The sequence below is a fragment of the Oryctolagus cuniculus genome, chromosome 6 (genome assembly GCF_964237555.1).
Source record: "Oryctolagus cuniculus chromosome 6, mOryCun1.1, whole genome shotgun sequence".
Taxonomy (NCBI): Eukaryota; Metazoa; Chordata; class Mammalia; order Lagomorpha; family Leporidae; genus Oryctolagus; species Oryctolagus cuniculus.
In genome coordinates this window covers 152526864-152532863 of record NC_091437.1, presented here as the reverse complement: position 1 = coordinate 152532863, position 6000 = coordinate 152526864, and positions in this window count along the sequence as shown.

Below are 6000 nucleotides of genomic sequence, written 5' to 3'. Positions count from 1 at the left end.
GGACATTCTGTTTTCTGAAACAAATGTTTTGTTGTAGGCATGACCTTGTTCTTTCACCAAAAGAAATTTCAGTCTGTGTAAGGTGTTCTATGGATGATCTTTCCAAATACACTGCACATTGTCCTTAAATCATCTGTGGTACTACGAACTGGATTTCTCCAGGAGAAAGGCAGTTCCATGACCAAGAGAGAGTGACTGTCTTACCCACTGCAATCATGACTTCAATCAGATGAAATATGAGGATCCCATGGATGTTCTTTGCTTGCTGTGTCTTCCAGCTGTATTTGCCATGAGGGACCATCTCACCTTCATGAAACACATTTCCTTTTGTTTTTCTGATACTACCATTTCCTGTTTTTCTTCCCATCTGACTGACTACCATGTTTCAACCTCTTGTGCTAACTCTTCCTCTTCTCCTCACCTATACGTGCTCAAGTGTCTTGGCATCTTTCCTGGGTTCTCTTTATTTCTCCATTGATACTACTTTCTCCACAGACAATCATGATATAATTTATCATACAAAATAGGATCATCTTGAGAGTACAGAGATGATAAACCAGATAATAAGAACTGTAGGACTACAGATGTGATTCTAGGTGACCACACCATCTACCTAGCAAACATTCTCAGGTCTTTCTCTGCATGTTCTCTACTCATACTCTCATTGGTCAACTTGGCATTGTTGTTTCAAAAGGGTGTTGGATTTTTACATAAAAAAAATAGGATTCTTGATTTTATTATTGCAAACCTCACCTTTTCTAACTTTCCCTATCCTAGGAAATAGCTTTATCATCACCTGCCACTTGTTTGCCGGGCACTTTCTCTGATTTCTTCTTTTTTTCCTCATATCTGACTTAGCAAATCCTGCTGATCCACTACCATGGTGGATAAAGATACCACCACTTTTCAACTAGATCTGCAATAATATGTGGGCTGGCCTTCCTTTGATTATTGGCTCTTTCTAAATTACTGCCCATACTTTGAAAAAAAATGCATGCTCCTAACATTAATGCACATGCCTCTCTATGACTGTCCCTCTCTTACTGCCTTGGCACCACTGCCTTCCTCCATTCTTCTCATCTCCTCCTCCTATCTCCCACTAACCTTTTTGTTCCTTGTGCACCTATGCCAAGCTAGACCCCCAGGGCTTTGCATGACCCTTCTCCCCACCTTGCTTTCTCTGATCCTCAATGGCCGGCTCCTTGAGATCTGGGGCTCTTCCTGCATGATATTTCCTTAAGGAGTCCTTCTTAGATGGAGGCCCTCATCTGAATTACAGAACACAACAAACACTGAGGTTTTTTTGCCTTTGTTTTCAATTCGCTCAATGATTGCACACCACGAATACTTTTCTAGATGCACAGAAGAGAAATAAAATAATCATATAGTGCATATGCTTCAGAGCAGTTGGACTGATTTCTCATGGAACCTCAGTTGAAAAAGGTAAAACATGCTCAGTCATTGGCTACTATTAATCTTTTTAAAGTAGTGGTTCTTATCGGGCATCTCTCCCTTTGTTTACTTATTTATTCGCTAGCTCTTCTGCCTAGATTACAACTACCTAGAGTGTAGGCTATGGCCATGTTCTTTGCTAGGATACTTTTGAGTAGAAGTACAATGAACCAAGATGAGGAACTTGAGAAGATACGTATTTCTCTCAATCGCTCTCAAAGGTTGGCCTTCTCTACAGCACTGACTTTGACGCTCACTTTAATCTTTGCCTATTAGATCATCCTATATATTTCTTTGATTGTCCTAATCACAATCTTTTTCCATTGTTCTCTGTGTTTATTTTCTCTCTGCTCCCCTTAGCGCTCTGAGTAAAGAGGGACCTTAACTGGCATATGCCCTGTGCTTATTCCTCATCCAGTGGCTGGCACATAGAAGTTCTGTTGTCAAAATGAGTGAAAAGAGGTTCATCTCTGAACAAAAAGACTTTGGTCCAGGCTGATCCTTGAATTCCCTTTCCCACAGACCTCTGAGTTAGTTACTGAACCTATCTCTGTGTCACACAAAACTAATGCCTGCTAGGATCTACCTCATATCACACAATGAGTTGCACATTCTAAGTAAGTATAATTGCTGAGTGTTGAGTTAGTGTGGGATCTCTAGATACAGATTCTGAAGCAAGGATGCCAGTGCAGCTGATTTATTTGGCAATGAAGGGTACACTGATAAAGGAGAGGGAAGAGGAAAGTAGCTGGTAAACGGTGTGTTGCTGAGCCAGCCATCAGTGTGAGTACTGGATCTTCATCCCATTGAGCACACTGGGAGACACACACCCAGCAGTGATGCCATTATAAAGAAGGGAAGTTGTGGTACTTATATACTTGTCAATCATTGATTAAAGTTTACTCCCAGAGGGCATTAGTTCCCTGATATTTCGGGCTGACATAATGGTGGTAAATATACCCATAAGTCAAAGTTTTTAGGTAGGCAAAAACAGGAGATGTTACTGGAAGGGGGACTAGCAAGCACTATGATATAAGAACAAGGCGGTACATTACTATTGGAGGGTTCAGAGCACCTGTTCCAAGGGTCCACTGGGTGTCCACTGCCAGTGTCTAGCACAGTAACCTACCTTTAACAGGTACTGGTTTTGTTCTTTTTCTGTAATATTTATTTATTTATTTGAAAGTTAGAAGCGGGGGAGGGGGGAGAAGGAGAGAGAGAGAGATCATCAATCTGCTGATTTACTCTCCAGATGGCCATAACAACCAGAGCTGCTTTTTCCAGGCAACAGCCAGGAGCCAGGAGCTTGAAGCCTCCTCTGGGACACCCACACTGGTAGCAAGGGCCCAAGCATCCTGCTACCTCTGATAACTTTCCTAGGCCATTAGCAAGGAGCTGGATAGAAGTGGAGCAGCCTGGACTCAAACCGATGCCCATATGGGATGGCAGCATTGCAGACAGCGACTTTTACTTGCTATGCCACAAGGAAGACCCTTGCTTTTATTCTTGAGCTCTCTGAAATGTTGTACAAAATGTAAATAAGTTTTAGAGAAAATCTGCTGAACCTTAAAACAGATTCAAAACAATCTGTGACTCCAAAGAATAGAAAGCCACTGTACTTAACTCCAGGGTCACTCCTCTTTTATTCATCCATTTAAATATATAGTTATGTATATCACAGAGGAAGCATAAAGGCTACACCCACCAGTGCTCTCTTAGCAACTTGGGTGAGGGCTGAAGGTAGTTTCCATTAATGAGTGGAGATTTGAGCAAAGGTGATCAATCCACCTTTCTGATTGGACAAGGTACCATCCTAGCAACCATATTCTGTACATGTAAAATGAGGATTGTAATCTCTACCCCTTCAGGCTGCCATAAGGATTAAATGTCATAGTATAGATATATAGTTGAACACCAAGCCTGGGCCTTAGAGGGCATTGCAAAGAGAACTTTGTACTTCTCCATTTAGAAGTCTGGCATGATTGGAAACATAGATCCACAGTGGGCTAAAATTTTAGCAGAGAGGAAATAGATGACAGAGTGAATGGGTATCTGGGCCAGCAGCATTTTTGATCCTGTGGATATTTCCACAGAGGCCTATTAAGGCCAGTGACACAGGCAGAGTAAATCCATTGCATTTGGCAGTCCAGTGTCATTGGGACTGAACTCTAAGTTCTTCCAGGATCCTGTGATAATGGAAACAGCTGGGAGATCAGAAATAAGGAGATGCTTCAGATGCATTGCCAAGAATTTCCTTGATGGAAGAAGTCAGGGCCTGATGGAAACTGGTCTCCTGCATTTGCCTACAGGATGCCAGGTCAATGAGCTCAACTGAATAGATATAACCTTAGGTACATCATTAATGTTATTGTAAAGCAGCTTGCTTGGTAGAATTTAGCATTGTTTGCATGTTGGGAAAAGAACCACCCTGAGAATGCACATGGACTCAATCTCCTAGATCTCTAGGCTAAAAGTATGTTCAAACAATTTCTTAGAAGTATTACCATATTCTGGAAAAGGATCTGGGTTTTAATTTCTGAAAGACCTGGGTGTCCTTTCTGCCCTTCAACATAGTAGATGTGAAGCATTAAACTGAATTTTTCAAGCCTCAGTGCCCTCACTTTGAAACCAAATCCATATTGGGAGGATTACCAGCAAACGTGTCGTGTATGTGTGTGTGTGTTCGTGGTGTGTGCTCAGAGAGCAAAAACAGAAGCTGTCATGAATATCTAGTCCAGCATTTACTTTGAGATTTTATAGATGAATCAAGTGAAGATAGCAGAAGTTAAGCTAATTGCTTAACATATGCTTATAAGTAAGCAGAATGAAGCAGGGTTCAGCAAACTGTGGCCCACAGGCCAAATCTGGCCTGCCTGCCTGCTTTAGTAAATGAGGTTTTATTGGATCATAGCCACGCCCGCTCATTTGTGTAGTGTCTATGGTGACTTTTGTGCAACAGCAACAGAGCTGAGTAGCTGAGACAGATACCATATGGACTACAAGACTAAAATATTTACTCTCTGACCCTATATAGAATATGTTTGTTGATCCCTAAGAGAGACGATAAGTGAAATTCACATTCTGAGCTCATGTTCTTGCACCCACCTTTAATAAATGCATCTTCCAGGGCTAAGAATCCAACTGTGTTGAGAAATACTCAGATTAGTAGAATTGATCTTGGGGTAACTCCAGGCTTTGGTCATCATTTCTCCCTACATTTTTCCTTCTTCACCTTCCATGGCTGTCTTCTCATAGGAATCCTCCAATTTGGCCGACGCCGCAGCTCAATAGGTTAATCCTCCACCTAGCGGGGCTGGCACACGGGGTTCTAGTCCCGGTCGGGGCGCCGGATTCTGTCCCGGTTGCCCCTCTTGCAGACCAGCTCTCTGCTGTGGCCAGGGAGTGCAGTGGAGGAGGATGGCCCAGGTGCTTGGGCCCTGCACCCCATGGGAGACCAGGAGAAGCACCTGGCTCCTGCCTTCAGATCAGCATGGTGCACCGGCCACAGCGCGCCAGCCATGGCGGCCATTGGAGGGTGAACCAACGGCAAAAAGGAAGACCTTTCTCTCTGTCTCTCTCTCTCACTATCCACTCTCTGCCTGTCAAAAAAAAAAAAAAAAAAAAAAAAAAAAAGGAATCCTCCAATGTCTCATGACAGGGAGATGAGAGCCCCTATCCACTGCGACATGCACCAGGGCTCCTGTCAGTTGGAACATGGACCGTGATTCCTTCCTTTGATATGTGGTCCAACATGGACCAAGGTTGAGCTGCTCACACCTAGCTTATGCCTTGCCTTGCAATCTCAGTGTGGAATAAACCAATCTATTCTACCTTCCTGGAGTATCACTTTTTAAAAATACTAATGTAAAGTCCTTTGACAAAAACAAGTGGGGTGTTTTTAAAATAAAACATGAGGCTTCAAAGAAATCCTGCCTTCTTTTAGTCACCTTAATATCTTCTGTTGGAGGAACACATTTACCTTCACCTGTCTTTGGATTTTTAGAAAGGGAACTAGGCAAGTACAAGTATTCTCTTTGGCGATGTTTGATATTTTGGAATCAGACCTACATTTGAAAGTCTGATTATTGCTAACCATCTGTGTGTCTTACCTACCCCAAATGTTCACTGCTTCCCATTCTGCAAGGTGAGGGTAAAGTTATCTTCCTAGAAAGGTCAAGTTGAGAATGAAAAGAGAATGCAAATCAATGGTTCCCAAACCCTGACTACCCAAGAAAAACCACCTGAGGAGCATTCTGGGTGCCCAGTCCCCACCTGAAGTCAAATTAAAACAGAATGGATAGGAGTGGACAAGAGTAGTATTAACATTGGCATTTTTAAAGGTGCTCCAGGTGATTCTATTGTGTAGCTTGGGTTAAGAAACCACTGGTGTGTTCAGAAGTGTTAGCATGGTGCTGACTCAGAATTGCTCATCAATAAATGATAGCCTACAGGGTGCAGGGCAGGGGGCAACATGGCACTCACCTATGCCGCCTACTCTACTACAAGCTCCAACGTACCCCAGTGTGACAAATAGCCTAAGGTGAAAGT